Source organism: Leptodactylus fuscus, chromosome 5, assembly GCF_031893055.1.
Source record: "Leptodactylus fuscus isolate aLepFus1 chromosome 5, aLepFus1.hap2, whole genome shotgun sequence".
Taxonomy (NCBI): domain Eukaryota; kingdom Metazoa; phylum Chordata; class Amphibia; order Anura; family Leptodactylidae; genus Leptodactylus; species Leptodactylus fuscus.
The window spans coordinates 112,366,106-112,387,109 of NC_134269.1; the positions used below are offsets into that span (position 1 = coordinate 112,366,106).

Below are 21,004 nucleotides of genomic sequence, written 5' to 3' on the forward strand. Positions count from 1 at the left end.
GATTTTTCAAAACTGACATGTGTCACTTTATGTGGCAATAACTTTGGAACGCTTTAACTTACCAAAGTGATTTTAAGATTGTTTTTTCGTAACACATTGTGCTTCATGTTAGTGGTAAATTTTGGTTGATATGTTTTGTGTTTAATTATGAAAAAATTGGAAATTTGGTGGAAATTTTAGAAAAATATGCATTTTATAAAGTTTGAAATGATGTACATTACATACAGATAGTCAGACCGCCAAAATTATATCATAAATCTCAAGTCCCTGATCTCTGCTTAATGTCGGCATCAAACTTTAGGTGCCCTTTTAATTTTTACAGACATTATAAGATTTACAAGTGAAACAACAATATTCAAAATTTTCAAGAAATTTCCAAAACCCATTTTTAAAGGGACTAATCCAGTTATGAAGGCGTTTTGAAAGACCCTTGTATTAAACCCCCCCCCATAAATCACCCCATTTTCAAAACTGCACCCCTTAAATAAGCCAAGACAACATATACCTAGTAGTTTAACCCTATAAGTGCTTAACAGGAATTAATACAAAATGGAGGTGAAATTTTCAAATTTGATTTTATTTTACTAATATTTTCATTTAGCCCTAGAATTTTCACATTCACAAGGGGTTAAAGGAGAAAACGCATCCCACAATTTGTTAGGCAAGTTCTCCCGACTACCACAGTACCCCACTTGTGGGTGTAAACTAATATATGGACGCACAGCGAGACACAGAAGGGAAAGTGCGTCAAGGAGCTTTTAGAGGGCAGATCTGGCTGCGATCAGTTTCAGGAACCATGTCGCATTTACAAAGCCCTTGAGGTGTCAAAACAGTGGAAACCTCTAGAAAGTGACCCCATTTTGAAAACCGCACCCCTCGAAGAATTTATCAAGTGATGTAGTGAGCATTAGTAACCCCGAAGTGAATGTGTAAGCTGTGCGGAGTAAATTGGGTACACCAAATCCCATTCTATTTTCCCACTAGCTCCTATGACACGGACGGGGAAGAGGGGCATTCTGGGGGATCAGCGCTGGTGTATTATCTCTCATAAGCTCTAAATATGGGGGGTCCCCTGAAAACGCTCGCACCGCTTATACATTTCCTTCTAGTCGCAGCCACTTATGTCCTAATGATTTGGCGACTTTTGGGGTTTTTGTCTTCACATTGTACAAGCTAGATTTTTATTTTTATCTTCTGGCAATGTGGCCATATGAGGGCTTGGTGTTTGCGGTATTAGATGAGCTTTTCAATGCCACCATTTTGGGGCCTGTAACTTATTGGCTACATTTTATTAACTCTTTCTGGGTGGGATGTAAAAGGAAGCATCAATTCTAGCATTGCTTTTTAGCATTTTTTTTCCCCCCGTGCAGCGTACACTATAAGTAACGTGTTACCTTTATTCTGCGGGTCACTACGGTTACGGCGATACCTCATTTATATGATTTTTTAATGCGTTGCTATTTGTGCAGAATAAAATTCAATTTAGGGAAAAAAAATCAATTATTTTGCATCGCCATCTTCTGAAAGGCATAACGTTTTTATTTTTCACTAGACAGAGCTGGTTGAGGGCTTATTTTTTGCGGGAAGACCTCTTCTTTTTATTAGTACCATTTTGGTTTTCATCTGACCATTTGATTACTTTTTATTGAACATTTTGTAAGGGAAAGGTGGTGAATAATCATTATTTTGTGCGGTTTTCTACGTTTTTTTTTTTACGCCGTTTGCCGTTTGGGTTAAATAATGTTTTAATTTTATTGTTCAGGTTATTACGGATGCGGTGATACCAAATATGTAATGTTTTTTTCTATTTTTCTTTATTTTACATAATAAAACATTTTATATGGGGAAAAGGGGATTTTTGGGTCTTTATTTATTTCTATTTTATTTTAAACTTATTTAAACTTTTTTATTTTTACTTTTTTCAAACTTTTTTTTTCTGTCCCCATGGGGGATTGAAGCAGTGATCGGCTGATCACTGCTTCACTACACATACACTGCAATACACGTGTTACACGTGTATTGCAGTGTAGAGGAAGCTGTCAGCCTGTGTGGACGCACAGGCTGACTGCTTCCTTTACGGCAGGATCAACCAGGTGCGTGAAGGGGGTAAGTGAAGGGGCAGACCCGGGGTCACTGATCAGACCCCGGGCTGCCCCCTACGAACACCGGCACCCCCCGAAACCGGCGCGGGGGGTGCCGATCGCCACAAAAACAAAGTGAAACCCCGGAGATGCCGGTGGTCATGTTGACCGCCGGTATATCAGGGGTTAACACCCGCGATCGGACCCGGTTCCGACCGCGGGTGTTACAGGGCAATGTCAGCCGTATCATACGGCTGTCACCCGCTGTGCATGGTGCGCACACAGTTTCTGTGTGCGCACCATGCATCCGCCGTAATAGTACTGCGGTTTGCGGGAAGCCCTTCCCTGCAGCGCCGTACTATTACGGCGAATGTCGGGAAGGGGTTAAACATCATATTGCATACAGGCTTTTCCTTGTTTTCATAGAGCGCTGAAGGGTTTTAATCATCGTGCATATTTTACATAATGGAATTAATACTTTTAATAAAATATAATTACATAGAGCGCCGATTCAACCTCAATATACTTAGCAGAATATTTTGTCTAGATCTAAAGTCATATTTGAGTAATCTGCTTGTCTGAAAATGTAGCACACCAGTTACTACAAAGGATCACGAATGTGGTTTGGTGATCGCACAAACTCCAGCCATGTAAGAAGCAATATATTTCATTTATCGCACAGATTTTCCCTAGTTAGATATTATGTAATATGGTTTTACCAAAGGTTGTTATGGAGTCCTCGCAATAATTGTATGAGATGGATAAAGGGTGAAAAAAGAAGCTGTAGGTAATGTACTGTAGGAACACTTGGCAAGCACAAATATGAGACTATTCTGATTGTTATTTCATTAGCCATTTCTTACTTTTGTTGATATGGTAAAAGGACTGTTTATCAGGTCTGAAAAGCCAAATAACATTGCTCATCTGGTAGGTGCTGTTACCTTGAGCGTTTGGTGTCTTATTTAATTCCATTTGGCAATTCCAAAAATATAATCGCCAGTAGCACTTATGCAATTTAGGGCATACCAGCCAAGTGAGCAGTAACACTGTGGTTCCTCATGAGGCAGTATCTCTCTGTGCTGTATGTTATGCAGTACTGCTACTCTCTTACCCAATAGACTCCAATTTGCTATAAAAGAGCATATATCTTTGGGACGACTGAACAGCTTGGATAAGAAAAATACCAAAAAGTTCAGGGTGACAGTGTCTATGAGATGAGGTATGTCATTGGGCTATGAGACCTGAAGTTGGGTCGTGTTTAACTTTTTTTCTGGAACCATAATAAAATCTTTGAATATCTGCATATTTTTTTTCCTAAACCATTATGTTAAATGCATTTTACGTTTTTCTTTGAATACTTTATATTTGTTTGATATTTGTTTAAAGCTGAAAAAAAGTAAAGTATTTGATCTTCAGAGTGGAGGCGGACAACAAAGTGTGACCCAATGTCCTTATTTGTCTTGCCATCAGTAGATAAACAAAGAATAAAACATCTGTTTTATTAAAATGCTAAGCTCTTTAGCAATGGACAATCTCAGACAACTGTGTTTTTATGTCTGTAGTTAAGAATTGAAGTTGTCAATAACACCTGGAATAGCTCTCTTAATCCTCACTGACAAATATCACTTAGGCTATGGCCCCATATAGAGAAATGCTGCAAAAAAAAAAACACTGCAGAAAAAAAATGGATTGCCTTTTTCATAGATTCGTTCATAGATTTTTCCTCTGCGGACTTATTATTATATTATTATACCTATATACATTATTATACCTATATGGAAAATGCCTTTCTGAAGTTATAATTGACATGCTGCAAATTTCAATAACAAACAGCAAAAACACAGCAATTTTTGCAATGTGGGGCTTCAGCCTCAGGGGGAGTTCACACTACCGTCGGTGTCTGACAGGTAGTGCACGCTGCTAATGTCCATTCAAAATCTCTCACGGACATTAGGAGCGGACACTAGCTGTGTCCGTGACATTTTTCATTCATTTAAATGTAGATCGGGTGCGTTGTTTTACATTCCGTGCCTGTCCTTAACTGTCCGTTTGTAAAGATGTCCGACTTTCCAAGCGGACAGAAAAAACAGACATGTAGGTTTTTCTGTCTGCTTGAAAAGTCGGACATCTTTAGGAATGGACAGTTAAGGACAGGCACAGACTGTAAAAGAACGCACCCGATCTCCATTTAAATATAAAACAGTTCTTTGTTGGTTAACATTGACTGCTGCAGATGTTGCCACAAGTATTTATATTTATTGATTATATTACTGATTAATATAACAATGTAGATATGTAATTTTTATTTATTAAACTTGTGAATATGTAACAAAAATCAATGGAGAATTTTTCATGAACGGAGCGTTGCTTTTTTTTCCTTACCATTATCTTGCTCTAAATACATGTTTAACTGTGTACATTACTACTTGGCCTGATTCATTTGATTGGAGGTTAGAGATCAGTAACATTACTGTTACTTATAGTCATTTATCAGGGGCTGCTAATAAACTCACACAGACTTCAAATCTGTACATCAAAAACAAGTAGAAAAAGAACAGCACAATATTTCACAGATATTATACCATGTATCAGTAGTTCAAGTGCTGTGGCAAATGTTAAACATGAAGCTAAACAAAGAGGTCAAAATCTCCTCTGAATATAAACCTGCTCAAAGACCCCATAAAGCTACCACCAACATTGATGGATGATATAATGATAGCTCCCAGCGCCTGGAGATAAATATTTAGTTTCACCTTACGCTTCCCAATGGACGACTAACCGGCGAAGCGCCGCTGCTTGATTTAAATACAAGCTCATTCATCTTGCGCACAGAATGTATTTTATAGGTAAAACATATAAACTCAATTAAAACTGATAATTAGGTTTTGTACTAATTATTGCACAAGAATAGTCATATTTTATTCTGATAATTAGCTTTTAAAATATTCAAATTTTGTGAAAATGACATCTAGCGAAAACATGCCTCTGCAGACTGTGATATTGTAAATTACTTAATAATAGTAACAATTTATATTTGTAAAAACCACTTAAAGGGTGAAGTACCTTTAAAGTATATTGCAGGAGAAGCCTTCTCTGTCTTAGCTAGGCCCACATATACCTTTAGACAGAAGGTGCAGTTAGCAACATCAGTTGAGATACTTTTTATATTGTGATTAATATTTGACTTCTGCAGTCTATGAAACATGACAAGTCAGTGGGGACTATGAGATAACTTCACTGATCACTTGAATGATAGCGCTGTAGTCTTTCATTTGTCCAGTACAGTCCCATTGTTTTTAAGCACAAAGTAGACATTTTGTTTACTTGCATAGCAGCAACATATTCCGCAGAGGTTTAAAGACCTTGTCAGCCACCCTCCTATCTAGGGCTCACAATCACAATCTAAAGTGTGGGAGAAAACCGGAGTACCCGGAGGAAACGCGTGCAAACATAGGAGAACATACAAACTTTTAACCACTGAGCCACCATGTAGTAGGCATAAAATGTTGTAAGAGAAATAAATATATGTGTGCCCCACATCATTGTGTTAACCATGTATAACTGTGCTAGAGTTTACACACAACTCCATATTTTGCTATGGAGCTCAAGAAACTGCAGAACCTGGTGGAAGGGATCTTCAGTCCTTAGACCTCTGTAAGTAAGATCCATCTTTCATGTAGAGGAATAAGATAGTCCACTGCCAGGATTCCACTGGTTTCTCATTTTGTCTGCAGATCACAAGGCATTAAGTGGAGGGCAAAAAAATGTATCAAAATCTTCACTTTTTTTGGGTTAAAAAAAAAAATCAACTAATTTCAGCAATAAACCTGTCTTTATTGTTCCATTAGGAAGGCACTAGTTAAAGGGATATTCTCAATTGGCTTGCTCACCAACCTGTATGTTGTGTGCTCAATTCACTTCTTGGTTTTCTCAGTACAATGATGGGCAGGGTTTCACTTGCTCTGCTTAGCTCTCTTCATAGCAGTATGTGTTTGCAGTCAGTAATGAGGGATGGCTGTAAATAAAAAAGCACAGTATCCCTGGAAGATGCACAATATGAAGCTGATGTAGCAGAGCTGGATTTGATAGGGGATGATAATCCCAAATTTACATGCTACAGGAACAAGAGTCAGCTTGGAATAAACTCAGTTTTAGATCTGTGTTTACATACAGAGGTAAAAGACTCCCTGTCTCAGCAAAATTTAATTAGCCTGACCTGATAACTGGAAGAGCAGGAGATAAACGGCTCGGAAATACAAGCTGCTCCCGAGTCCCAAGCACTCAGCTATGTCACTTGTCCTGGGCGGAGAGATAAGACCATCCCCTGGTACATGGTTATGGAAACGCAATGTAAACAATTAAGTGAATAAATTAAGATAAAGCCAAACAAAGCAGTTTTGCCAAAGCAATTTATTTAGGAAAAGTCTTAAATCCACATAAGCTAGCAGTATAGATAGAATCCTTGAGATGGGACAACCCAAGTGCCAAAATGCATTTTTTTTTAACCTGATAAAAAATGAAGAATTTAATACATAATTTGCTACCAACTTGATATCTGTAGGATCTGCACCCAAAATATGAAATTAGTGGAACCCAAAGTGGATTTCCTTGTTATTTTCCACTGTTTTTAAAAAATCTGAAATTACTTTGGGCCTATAAAATGTTTGAGTTTTGCCAAAAAGACATGATACATAGAAAAGTGCTAAAAAAGTTGTATTCTAGCAATAAATAGGGGTTTCAACTCATAGACACCCATCTATCTCAAAGATAAACCTTTATATTAAATTGTTCTTAAATTCTGTTCTGTCAAGTCTTAGTTACTGTACAAGTCTTCTGGCAAACGATGGGTTATTGATCATTTTAGTTCTCCAAGGTATTGTTTTCTAGAAACATGAATAGTAAATTTACATAGACAGTGACAAAGTTCCACCTGTTTTAGCCTTTATTGACTTAAATGTGTCTTTCTATTTTCTCCCAAGTACACAGGCCCTGACTGGTTGAGCAGAGCATGCATATGATGGTATCAGACAAGATAGTTGTCATTAAACTATAGTTTGTGGCTAGCTAAAGTATATGGCTAGTATATGTCTAGCTTATGTAATGATTAGAGATGAGCGAACACTAAAATGTTCGAGGTTCGAAATTCGATTCGAACAGCCGCTCAATGTTCGTGTGTTCGAACGGGTTTCGAACCCCATTATAGTCTATGGGGAACAGATACTCGTTAAGGGGGAAACCCAAATCCGTGTCTGGAGGGTCACCAAGTCCACTATGACACCCCAGGAAATGATGCCAACACCTCTGGAATGACACTGGGACAGCAGGGGAAGCATGTCTGGGGGCATCTAACACACCAAAGACCCTCTATTACCCCAACATCACAGCCTAACAACTACACACTTTACACACTCAATACCACCTCTCTGACAGTAGGAAAACACCTTGAAACATGTGTATTTGGCACTTGCAGTGAGGAGAGCTTGTCACCAGCAGTGAATTTGGCCCTTGTAGTAAGTTGAGGTTGGCACCAACATTTGTTTTGAAAATCAGGGTGGATTGAGCCTCTAACCAGCAGAGTTTGGGCAAATTCATGGTGGAGGGAGCCTCTAAAAACCCCAGTTTGGACCAATTCATGGTGGAGGGAGACTCTAAAAACCCCAGTTTGGACCAATTCATGGTGGAGGGAGACTCTAAAAACCCCAGTTTGGACCAATTCATGGTGGAGGGAGCCTCTAAAAACCCCAGTTTGGACCAATTCATGGTGGAGGGAGCCTCTAACCAGCCCAGTTTGGACCAATTAATGGTGGAGGGAGCCTCTAAACAGCCAAGTTTTGGGAAATTCATGGTGGAGGGAGCCTCTAACCAGCCCAGTTTGGACCAATTCATGGTGGAGGGAGCCTCTAAACAGCCCAGTTTGGGCAAATTCATGGTGGAGGGAGCCTCTAACCAGCCCAGTTTGGACCAATTAATGGTGGAGGGAGCCTCTAACCAGCCCAGTTTGGACCAATTAATGGTGGAGGGAGCCTCTAACCACCCCAGTTTGGGCAAATTCATGGTGGAGGGAGCCTCTAACCAGCCCAGTTTGGACCAATTAATGGTGGAGGGAGCCTCTAAACAGCCCAGTTTGGGCAAATTCATGGTGGAGGGAGCCTCTAAACAGCCAAGTTTGGACCAATTAATGGTGGAGGGAGCCTCTAAACAGCCCAGTTTGGGCAAATTCATGGTGGAGGGAGCCTCTAAAAAACCCAGTTTGGACCAATTCATGGTGGAGGGAGCCTCTAATTAGCCCAGTTTGGACCAATTAATTGTGGAGGGAGCCTCTAACCAGCCCAGTTTGGACCAATTAATGGTGGAGGGAGCCTCTAAAAAACCCAGTTTGGACCAATTCATGGTGGAGGGAGCCTCTAATTAGCCCAGTTTGGACCAATTAATTGTGGAGGGAGCCTCTAACCAGCCCAGTTTGGACCAATTAATGGTGGAGGGAGCCTCTAACCACCCCAGTTTGGACCAATTCATGGTGGAGGGAGCCTCTAACCACCCCAGTTTGGACCAATTCATGGTGGAGGGAGCCTCTAAACAGCCCAGTTTGGGCAAATTCATGGTGGAGGGAGCCTCTAACCAGCCCAGTTTGGACCAATTAATGGTGGAGGGAGCCTCTAAACAGCCCAGTTTGGGCAAATTCATGGTGGAGGGAGCCTCTAACCAGCCCAGTTTGGACCAATTAATGGTGGAGGGAGCCTCTAAACAGCCAAGTTTTGGGAAATTCATGGTGGAGGGAGCCTCTAACCAGCCCAGTTTGGACCAATTAATGGTGGAGGGAGCCTCTAACCACCCCAGTTTGGGCAAATTCATGGTGGAGGGAGCCTCTAACCAGCCCAGTTTGGACCAATTAATGGTGGAGGGAGCCTCTAAACAGCCCAGTTTGGGCAAATTCATGGTGGAGGGAGCCTCTAAAAAACCCAGTTTGGACCAATTCATGGTGGAGGGAGCCTCTAATTAGCCCAGTTTGGACCAATTAATTGTGGAGGGAGCCTCTAACCAGCCCAGTTTGGGCAAATTCATGGTGGAGGGAGCCTCTAAAAAACCCAGTTTGGACCAATTCATGGTGGAGGGAGCCTCTAATTAGCCCAGTTTGGACCAATTAATTGTGGAGGGAGCCTCTAACCAGCCCAGTTTGGACCAATTAATGGTGGAGGGAGCCTCTAACCACCCCAGTTTGGGCAAATTCATGGTGGAGGGAGCCTCTAACCAGCCCAGTTTGGACCAATTAATGGTGGAGGGAGCCTCTAACCAGCCCAGTTTGGACCAATTAATGGTGGAGGGAGCCTCTAACCACCCCAGTTTGGACCAATTCATGGTGGAGGGAGCCTCTAACCAGCCCAGTTTGGACCAATTCATGGTGGAGGGAGCCTCTAACCAGCCCAGTTTGGGCAAATTCATGGTGGAGGGAGCCTCTAAAAAACCCAGTTTGGACCAATTCATGGTGGAGGGAGCCTCTAATTAGCCCAGTTTGGACCAATTAATTGTGGAGGGAGCCTCTAACCAGCCCAGTTTGGACCAATTAATGGTGGAGGGAGCCTCTAAAAAACCCAGTTTGGACCAATTCATGGTGGAGGGAGCCTCTAAACAGCCCAGTTTGGGCAAATTCATGGTGGAGGGAGCCTCTAACCAGCCCAGTTTGGACCAATTAATGGTGGAGGGAGCCTCTAAACAGCCAAGTTTTGGGAAATTCATGGTGGAGGGAGCCTCTAACCAGCCCAGTTTGGACCAATTAATGGTGGAGGGAGCCTCTAACCAGCCCAGTTTGGACCAATTAATGGTGGAGGGAGCCTCTAACCAGCCCAGTTTGGACCAATTAATGGTGGAGGGAGCCTCTAAACAGCCAAGTTTTGGGAAATTCATGGTGGAGGGAGCCTCTAACCAGCCCAGTTTGGACCAATTCATGGTGGAGGGAGCCTCTAAACAGCCCAGTTTGGGCAAATTCATGGTGGAGGGAGCCTCTAAAAAACCCAGTTTGGACCAATTCATGGTGGAGGGAGCCTCTAATTAGCCCAGTTTGGACCAATTAATTGTGGAGGGAGCCTCTAACCAGCCCAGTTTGGACCAATTAATGGTGGAGGGAGCCTCTAACCACCCCAGTTTGGGCAAATTCATGGTGGAGGGAGCCTCTAACCAGCCCAGTTTGGACCAATTAATGGTGGAGGGAGCCTCTAACCACCCCAGTTTGGACCAATTCATGGTGGAGGGAGCCTCTAACCACCCCAGTTTGGACCAATTCATGGTGGAGGGAGCCTCTAAACAGCCCAGTTTGGGCAAATTCATGGTGGAGGGAGCCTCTAACCAGCCCAGTTTGGACCAATTAATGGTGGAGGGAGCCTCTAAACAGCCCAGTTTGGGCAAATTCATGGTGGAGGGAGCCTCTAACCAGCCCAGTTTGGACCAATTAATGGTGGAGGGAGCCTCTAAACAGCCAAGTTTTGGGAAATTCATGGTGGAGGGAGCCTCTAACCAGCCCAGTTTGGACCAATTAATGGTGGAGGGAGCCTCTAACCACCCCAGTTTGGGCAAATTCATGGTGGAGGGAGCCTCTAACCAGCCCAGTTTGGACCAATTAATGGTGGAGGGAGCCTCTAAACAGCCCAGTTTGGGCAAATTCATGGTGGAGGGAGCCTCTAAAAAACCCAGTTTGGACCAATTCATGGTGGAGGGAGCCTCTAAACAGCCCAGTTTGGGCAAATTCATGGTGGAGGGAGCCTCTAACCAGCCCAGTTTGGACCAATTCATGGTGGAGGGAGCCTCTAAACAGCCCAGTTTGGGCAAATTCATGGTGGAGGGAGCCTCTAAAAAACCCAGTTTGGACCAATTCATGGTGGAGGGAGCCTCTAAACAGCCCAGTTTGGGCAAATTCATGGTGGAGGGAGCCTCTAACCAGCAGAGTTGGGGGAAATCAGGGTGGAGGGAGCCTAGTATTAGCAGAATTGTGCAACGCTTATGGTGGATGAGTATGAGGATGCGGAGGAATTGGAGAGGTTGAGTACAGACATGGAGTTTCATGTTGGGGTGCTTTACACAGGTGGGCACAAAAATGACGGCTCTACCCAGTGGTGGTTCATTTTTATCAAAGTGAGCCGGTCGGCACTCTCAGCTGACAGACGGGTGCGCTTGTCAGTGATGATGCCACCGGCTGCACTGAACACCCTCTCAGATAGGACGCTGGCGGCAGGACAGGACAGCACCTCCAAGGCATATAGGGCAAGTTCAAGCCACAGGTCCAACTTCGACACCCAATACGTGTAGGGCGCAGAGGGGTCGGAGAGGACAGAGCTGTGGTCGGAAAGGTATTCCCGCAACATGCGCCTATACTTCTCACGCCTGGTGACACTAGGACCCTCCGTGGCGGCACTTTGGCGAGGGGGTGCCATCAAGGTGTCCCAGACCTTAGACAGTGTGCCCCTCGTTTGTGTGGACCGGTGAGAACTTGGTTGCCTACTGGAGGAACTGCCCTCCCTGCCGCCAACGTCACATGCTGGAAACATCTCCATCATATTCTGCACCAATTGCCTGTGGCAAGCATTGATGCGATTGGCCCTCCCCTCTACCGGAATAAAAGACGAGATGTTGTTTTTATACCGGGGGTCAAGGATAGCAAAGATCCAGTACTGGTTGTCCTCCATGATTTTGACAATACGCTTGTCGGTTGTAAAGCACCCCAACATGAACTCAGCCATGTCTGCCACAGTGTTAGTTGGCATGACTCCTCTGGCCCCACCGGAAAGTTCAATCTCCATTTCCTCCTCATCCTCCATGTCTACCCATCCGCGCTGCAACAATGGGACGATTCGAAGTTGCCCGGAAGCCTCCTGTATCACCATCACATCATCGGACAACTCTTCTTCCTCCTCCTCCTCCTCCTCCTCCTCCATTAAACGCAGTGAAGCGGACAGATGTGTGGACCTACTCTCCAGCTGTGACGGATCGGATGCTATCCCTAACTCCTCTGTGTGATCTGAGTTATCCCTGATGTCAATCAGGGATTCTCTCAGAACACACAAGAGCGGGATTGTAAGGCTCACCATCGCATCCTCAGAGCTCACCCTCCTTGTGGACTCCTCAAAGACCCGTAGGATGTCACAAAGGTCTCTCATCCATGGCCACTCATGGATGTGAAACTGAGGCAGCTGACTTTGTGGCACCCTAGGGTTTTGTAGCTGGTATTCCATCAAAGGTCTCTGCTGCTCAACCACTCTATTCAACATCTGAAACGTTGAGTTCCAGCGTGTGGGGACGTCGCACAAAAGCCGGTGTTGTGGCACATGCAGGCGTTGCTGGAGAGATTTTAAGCTAGCAGCGGCTACTGTCGACTTGCGAAAGTGGGCGCACATGCGCCGCACTTTCACCAGTAGCTCTGGAACATTGGGGTAGCTCTTTAGGAAACGTTGCACCACTAGGTTGAAGACGTGGGCCAGGCATGGAACATGTTGGAGTCCGGCAAGCTCCAGAGCTGCTACCAGGTTCCGGCCGTTATCACAAACGACCATGCCTGGGCCCAGGTGCAGCGGCTCAAACCATATTGCCGTCTCATCGAGGAGTGCATCCCTCACCTCGGAGGCAGTGTGCTGTCTGTCCCCCAAGCTGATCAGCTTCAGCACAGCCTGCTGACGTCTACCAACGCCAGTGCTGCAACGTTTCCAACTCGTAGCTGGGGTCAATCTAACAGCGGAGGAGGAGGCGGTGGCGGAGGAGGAGGCGGTGGCGGAGGAGGAGGCGGTAGAGGAGGAGGAGGAGGAGGGGGGTGTTCTTCTCGTGTCCCTGCCAGGAATGTTAGGCGGGGAGACGAGGTACACCGGGCCAGTTTGGGAAGCAGTCCCAGCCTCAACTACATTCACCCAGTGTGCCGTCAGTGAAATGTAGCGTCCCTGTCCGCATGCACTTGTCCACGCGTCGGTGGTCAAGTGGACCTTTGTGCAAAGCGCGGAACTAAGGGCCCGCCTGATGTTGAGTGACACGTGCTGGTGCAAGGCGGGGACGGCACACCGGGAGAAGTAGTGACGGCTAGGGACGGCATAGCGAGGTGCCGCAGTTGCCATCAGGTCCAGGAAGGCGGGAGTTTCAACAAGCCGGAACGCCAACATCTCCTGGGCCAGCAGTTTAGCGATGTTGGCGTTCAAGGCTTGCGCGTGTGGGTGGTTAGCAGTGTATTTCTGCCGCCGCTCCAATGTCTGAGAGATGGTGGGTTGTTGTAAAGAAACGCCTGATGGTGCCTTTGATGGTGCAGGAGAAGGAGATAAGACAGGACCAGGGGAGGATGAGGTAGAAGTCAACAAAGTGGCGGAGGCAGATGAAGTGGTGTCCTGGCTCGTCCTCTGGAGTGCATCGCCAGCACAGTCAGCAGTGGCAGTGGCAGAGGCAGAGGCAGAGGCAGTGGCAGTGGCGTGAACGGCAGTCGGCCTTTGTCCTGCCGTTGCTGCCTGCCACTGATTCCAGTGCTTGGATTCCAAATGACGGCGCATTGAAGTGGTGGACAGGTTGCTCTTCTCAGAGCCCCTAATCAATTTCGAGAGGCAAATTGTGCAGACAACACTATATCTGTCCTCGGCGCATTCCTTGAAAAAACTCCACACCTTCGAGAAACGTGCCCTCGAGGTGGGAGTTTTTCGGGGCTGGGTACGAACTGGAACATCTTGGGAGATTCCGGGTGTGGCCTGGCTTCGCCTAAGCTGCTGACCTCTGCCTCTGCCTCTAGCTACCCTTTTTGGTGCTGCACCTGCCTCAACATCCACACTACTTTCCCCGCTTGACATCCCCCCTGTCCAGGTCGGGTCAGTGTCCTCATCATCCACCACTTCCTCTTCCAACTCCTGTCTCATCTCCTCCTCCCGCACAATGCGCCGGTCAACTGGATGCCCTGACGGCAACTGCGTCACATCATCGTCGATGAGGGTGGGTTGCTGGTCATCCACCACCAAATCGAACGGAGATGGAGGAGACTCTAGTGTTTGAGCATCTGGATACAGATGCTCCTCTGTTAGGTTCGTGGAATCGTGACGTGGAGAGGCAGGTTGAGGGACAATGAAAGGAGCGGAGAACAGCTCTGGGGAGCAGGGACAGTTTGGGTTATTGTTCTGTAAAGCTTCGGAATTTTGGGAGGAAGGAAGACAAGACTGTTGGGTAATAGGAGGAGAGGAGGCAGAGTCTGACTGGCTGCTGGACAATGTGCTGTAAGCGTTCTCTGACAGCCATTGCAAGACCTGTTCCTGGTTCTCGGGCCTACTAAGGTTTGTACCCTGCAGTTTAGTTAATGTGGCAAGCAACCCTGGCACTGTGGAGTGGCGCAATGCTTGCTGCCCCACAGGAGTAGGCACGGGACGCCCTGTGGCTTCACTGCTACCTTGCTCCCCAGAACCATTCCCCCGACCTCGCCCACGGCCTCGTCCACGTCCCTTTCCGGGAGCCTTGCGCATTTTGAATTCCTAGTTAGAAATTGGCACTGTATACCAGTAGTAAAAATTGTGGGTGCACGTAACCCCAATATATTCTTTGAATTCCCAGTCAGAAACTGGCACTATATGGCAGTAGCAAGAAATGAGGGTATTTATAACCCCAATATATTCTTTGAATTCCCAGTCAGACAATGGCACTGTATACCAGTAGTAAAAATTGTGGGTGCACGTAACCCCAATATATTCTTTGAATTCCCAGTCAGAAACTGGCACTATATGGCAGTAGCAAGAAATGAGGGTATTTGTATTCCCAATATACTCTTTGAATTCCCAGTCAGACAATGGCACTGTATACCAGTAGTAAAAATTGTGGGTGCACGTAACCCCAATATATTCTTTGAATTCCCAGTCAGAAACTGGCACTATATGGCAGTAGCAAGAAATGAGGGTATTTGTATTCCCAATATACTCTTTGAATTCCCAGTCAGACAATGGCACTGTATACCAGTAGTAAAAATTGTGGGTGCACGTAACCCCAATATATTCTTTGAATTCCCAGTCAGAAACTGGCACTATATGGCAGTAGCAAGAAATGAGGGTATTTATAACCCCAATATATTCTTTGAATTCCCAGTCAGACAATGGCACTGTATACCAGTAGTAAAAATTGTGGGTGCACGTAACCCCAATATATTCTTTGAATTCCCAGTCAGAAACTGGCACTATATGGCAGTAGCAAGAAATGAGGGTATTTGTATTCCCAATATACTCTTTGAATTCCCAGTCAGACAATGGCACTGTATACCAGTAGTAAAAATTGTGGGTGCACGTAACCCCAATATATTCTTTGAATTCCCAGTCAGAAACTGGCACTATATGGCAGTAGCAAGAAATGAGGGTATTTGTATTCCCAATATACTCTTTGAATTCCCAGTCAGACAATGGCACTGTATACCAGTAGTAAAAATTGTGGGTGCACGTAACCCCAATATATTCTTTGAATTCCCAGTCAGAAACTGGCACTATATGGCAGTAGCAAGAAATGAGGGTATTTGTATTCCCAATATACTCTTTGAATTCCCAGTCAGACAATGGCACTGTATACCAGTAGTAAAAATTGTGGGTGTATATAGCCCCAATTCTATTGCTAGGGGACTTGCAGGGTATTTCTGGGGTGAAGGTGGGGGGGCACACCGTTGGAACGGGTATCGGGGTATATATCGGGTATACGGGAATACACTGACAGTGTATTCCATTCAGGATCCTGGGAAAGCTGGGTTGCGGCGATTGAGCCCGTCAGTGCCACGTTACACTGACAAGCTTCTCCCTGGAATTTAGCTCTTACAAGAGCTGTTGGTTGTCTTCTCCTTCCTATCCTAGCCTGTCCCTGCCTACCCAGAATCTAAGCCCTAGCTAGCTGGACGGAAACCTCCGTCCTCGGTGAATTGCAAGCTCAGAATGACGCGAAGCTGGGCGTCGCTGTTCTTTTAAATTAGAGGTCACATGTTTTCGGCAGCCAATGGGTTTTGCCTACTTTTTTCAACGTCACCGGTGTCGTAGTTCCTGTCCCACCTACCCAGCGCTGTTATTGGAGCAAAAAAGGCGCCAGGGAAGGTGGGAGGGGAATCGAGTAATGGCGCACTTTACCACGCGGTGTTCGATTCGATTCGAACATGCCGAACAGCCTAATATCCGATCGAACATGAGTTCGATAGAACACTGTTCGCTCATCTCTAGTAATGATCACTGGTGTCAGCAACTTAATAGGTAAATAATTCAAGTTTTCATAATGGGGTGAATTTTCTATGTGGTACTTTATTAAAATAGAGGGTAAACTATAAATGTAGACGACAGATCTGAGCATAAACCCCATGAATTGCTTTGTTTTTGGGCACCCATTCTTGTAACTGAAAGCACAACAGTACATTATGCCTGCCACCTGACTCTGCACAATAAATATAAGCAGGTTTCATAGAGTCATTAAGCCAGTGTCATGTTCATTATGTTTAAAGTCTTTTGCTAGAACATTGGGTGGCTTCCAGATGGCTGAAAGTGCAGCATTCTTCTTCGCTGCCAACTTTTAAGATATATTGTGTTCTTCTCCTCTAAGCCATTTTGATGGTTTAAAGCTGAATCCCAGACATTTTATAGAACTTTAGCAACATGTATAAACTGTTCCAGATTAGGTTTGCCCTGAAACCTTTTCCTTCTTATATTATAATTTGATCAGTGACACTTGTGTGACTATATTAGTAATAGAAAGCAGCTATTTGGATGTAGCATTTTAATATCGCACTGGTCAGACAAAATTGATGCCATGACCTTCTATAAAAAAAAAAAAAAAAAGTATTTTTATTTATGTCTTGTCAGTTTAGGACTGTAGACATTTATCTGAATATATCTCGGAGGTATATATGTTTTAGTTGGCACATATAGTTGAGATCCATAACACCCATATTTTCGGGATTTAATAGTGTGCCACAATCCCAGTCCACCTGATTTTAGGCTAAGTGTTGGAATAATGTTTATTATTGTCTGTATTGCAACATTATTGCATGAGCGTCTGTTTCTAGGGATAGTGTTATGTTGTTAATAAAGCTCTGTTAAAATGGAGGGGCCAGAGTAGCAAATAGGAAGATCCTGTTTCTGTTATTATATAACTGCAGCACAGAGCAGAGCACATGGAGCTCACAGACAAGAAGCTCAGATACTAAGCTACTGAATACAACTTGTAACGTGTATTATCCTTGTTCCTGAATAAATAGATGTTTACTGTTGAACGCCTGGATGGTGCAAAGATTAATCCACTGCCAACATTAAGACTCAACTTTGTAAGTCTCGGCCAAAAAACACTGCTGAAAAAACTGTGTTGAAAATGCATCACTTTTCTTTTTTTAAAACCACATTTTTTCACAGAAAGTCTGCAAAGTTTTCCTCTGAGGACTTTCTGTACATATTATACTTGTATAGAAATCCCCAGCCTTTCTGTAGGTATAATTGAGAAGCGGTTTTTAAATCACAGCTTTCCCCTGCAGATTTTTTCCTGCAATGTGTGGATGGGATTAGCCAGAATCCCTCCTACTTTGCAGGTAATGTAAAGTGCAGTGTTTTTACAATGTGGGTCCCTGGACTAATATTAATATAGTTTTAGTTTGCTTTGCATGCTTAGACTAAGGCTAAAGCCCCAAGTAGTGGAAACACAGGAACTGGGGCTTTGAAAATCACAGTATGCCAGTTATACCTATGGAAACTTTTTGTTGTCTTCCCTATAGGTTTAATAAGGGAAGAAAATCTGCAGGGGAAACTCAGCAGAAATGCTGTGGGAAAAAACGTGATATGTTTCTGCTGTGTTCTTTTTCCACAATGCTTTTTAACTGCATTTCACTATGTAAATTCAATGGGAATCTTCTTCTGCTAGCGTTTTGTTCCCGCTCATGGAAAAAAAGAAGCGACATGCTCTTTCTTGACGCGGATTCCATGGCTGAATTAGCCGCATACGTCCGCAGCAAGACACTCCCTCCCAACTAGGTCCATTCATTTGGGCCTAATCCAGAGCAGAATGCTGCGACTGGATGCTGGTGCACTGCATCGGCATCTAGATGTGGCTAGCGGCTTTTTGGACTGGATTCTGAGACGGCCTCCAACTCAAAAACCCTTTGTGAACCCTTAAAGTGGAAATCTAAGATAACAAATGTTTAAATTTTACTTTTAAATGTTTTAGATTTTCACATATTATAACTCTAATCTCATCGTACTAGAGTTTACTTTTCCAATTTTTTGTATATTATTTCCTTTGGTTTGATATGAAATGCCAGATTAAGAATAAAAACTTTTTGCTAATACGCTTGTTGATTTTGACATCTGTACAAGTGGGTTACAGTAAAATGGATTTGTTTCTCCAATGTAACTTTTTTGGCAAAGTTTTCAGTAACTGAAAGAACAGAATATGTATTAGTGGTATATTAATACATATTTTCTAGTATCAGTTTCAACTGTTTTATTGAATATCATGTATTAATGTTTATACTGTGAACTGGTATATCAATCAAATTGACTAAAACATTAAATCCAGATTTAGACAGTCTCGTGATTTCAACTAAAAAATTGCATTATAAATATTTTAGGCAGGCGTGGAGAAAATGCTGCAAAGTAAGAGTGCTTTCATAATAGAAGTGTCTAGAGTTTGTTTGACAACTTACAAAATGAAGTGAATGAACAAAGGAGAAATCTAAATGAAATCAATATTAAACCAATATTTTATTGTAGCACTTAGAACAGTATCAGTACAATTGCACAAGATTTTGAAGGCACTTGGAGGGAGGTTTTGCAAAACACCTTGTAGAACTTAAACCCAGATCTTCAGTGTTTATAGGCTTGTTCAAATCCTTCTATCTCTTACAGTATTTCCAAACTGACAAGATGGCTCTGTGGAGGCCATATTGTCATCTCCAGGACTCGTCCTCCAAAGGGTGGTAACACCAAATACTTATTTATTTTATAATTTCTCTTTTGTTCATTCACTTTACTTTAATTGACAATAATAAACTATTAACGCTTCCATGTTTGGAAACATTTGTACTTTGCAGCATTTTTTTTAGATCTGCTTAAAACCTTTACACAATATTGTATATAACTAATGGGCCAACCATTGGATGTCTCTAAGCATCTTTAGATGTACATGTACTACAGTTTTTTGTTCCCTAGTTCTGACTTGCCATATGCCCTGACATGGGTTTAGCAAGATGTTCTATGAAGTGATTTATAAATGTTATAGCTATTTTTCATGGTACGCTCTTTCATGTCCAGCTAAACCACATCCAAGAACACATATGCATTGGAGAAATCAAAGTATTACATTTCATTGCTTAAAATGTAAAATTTATAGTATTATAATGGTCTTCATTTTCATGGGTGTATGAATTTCTCAACATTGGAGTGAGATTATTGTACAACACTTGGCAGTGCAGCTTACAGTTACACTTAGTTCTTGCTTTTTTAGCAGAGATCTATAGTCAATATGAACATCCTTTTTTTTCTTGGGTTATAAAAATCCAGTACCATTATAGGATGACTAGTTTGACTTTGTATTGTTTATGAAGAAATCTCTTTTCTACTGTATATACAGTACACCAATGTATGGATACGTTTTGCAGTTTTATCACCAAGTACTGCTTCTTGAGGAAATTTCAGTATAATTTTTTGTAATATTGGGCTCCAAATATGTGCCTGCAAAACATTTTATCTACTGCATGCTTTTCAGATCCTGTTACCACTTGGATAGGATCAGCTGTATAAAACGTTGTGCTTTTTGCTCTATTCTGCTCCAATTTACTCCAACCATTTAGATCTCATTAACTTAAAGAATCCAATTTGTTACTGAGTCCAAAAGGTTAAGCACATACTCTGGTGGCTTAAGCACAAAATGCCTTGACATTGTCTGCTCTTTTTTTTTTTCCTTTTTAGATGTGATTGTTTCCATCATTTTAAACAAGATCAAAATAATTTCATTGAATTGCGTCTGAATCTGAATCAACTAATAGTTTTGGCTACTTGCCAGACAGACTGTTAGTTAAATATAGAATTCCTGACATTCCACAGAGTAGGATTTCTCTGGCAATAATAACAGTGTTCTTCAAGCACAGACTGAATTGAGAAGTCCCAGAGAGATCATCTCTAGGTGACCACCCTTAAGAAACTAATCTGTATTTAGAAATAATTAGATGAAGCTAAACAGTAAAATTATGTCAGCTTTTCTATGTGCGTAAGGCTGATGACTATCTCTTACGCAGCTTCACTGGGGAGGACAGAAACAAGACATTCTCCAAGGGCCACAAAAGAAAAATCTCCATATTAGAAGGAAATTCCTAAATTTTCTTACACAAACTGTGCTCGTCCCATGCAAGTGATTCTTATTCAAGAGGTCAAACAAGTGCCAGAACCAAAATTGATTGAAACGTATAGTATAGTATAGTATAGATCAGTTTCGCACTGGTTTAGAATATAGATAATTGTCCTGTGAGCACTAGGACACAAATACAAGCTGTGTCCTATCACATGTATCCTGCTTTCAGGAAGAGTGAAATTCACGCTAGAAAGACCTGAAGGTGCAGAACTTGTCACTCATCTAGATACCCTAGGTGTAGACTGACAAATACTGGAGAATGTTCTACGGACCCACCACCCACAGATCTGGTATTGATAGTAGGCTTAAACAAGAGAATGCTTTTTCATCAACTGTAACATTTTAACAAGTGATAGTGTATATGTTGTAGTGGTCTAATGTTGACAATGGAATATAAGCAAACACCTTTGTCTAGGAGTAACAGATCCAGGCTAATAAGCTTTCAGATTTGCTCATCTGTATAGGCAATAAAACATACAGGTTAACAAGATCCCTACCCCACTGTGCCAGTCGGTCATTGTTAGTATTATATTTGTTTGTATATTTTGTGTACTGTATGTAACCCTCAAATGTAAAGCACC

General features: G+C 43.0%; 1 protein-coding gene across 1 annotated transcript in view; it reads left to right on the plus strand.

The window, feature by feature from the left end:
• SEMA3A (semaphorin 3A) overlaps positions 1–21,004 on the plus strand; it is a 201,565-nt gene that overhangs the window by 74,622 nt on the left and 105,939 nt on the right. The gene's annotated exons all lie outside the window — the stretch shown is intronic.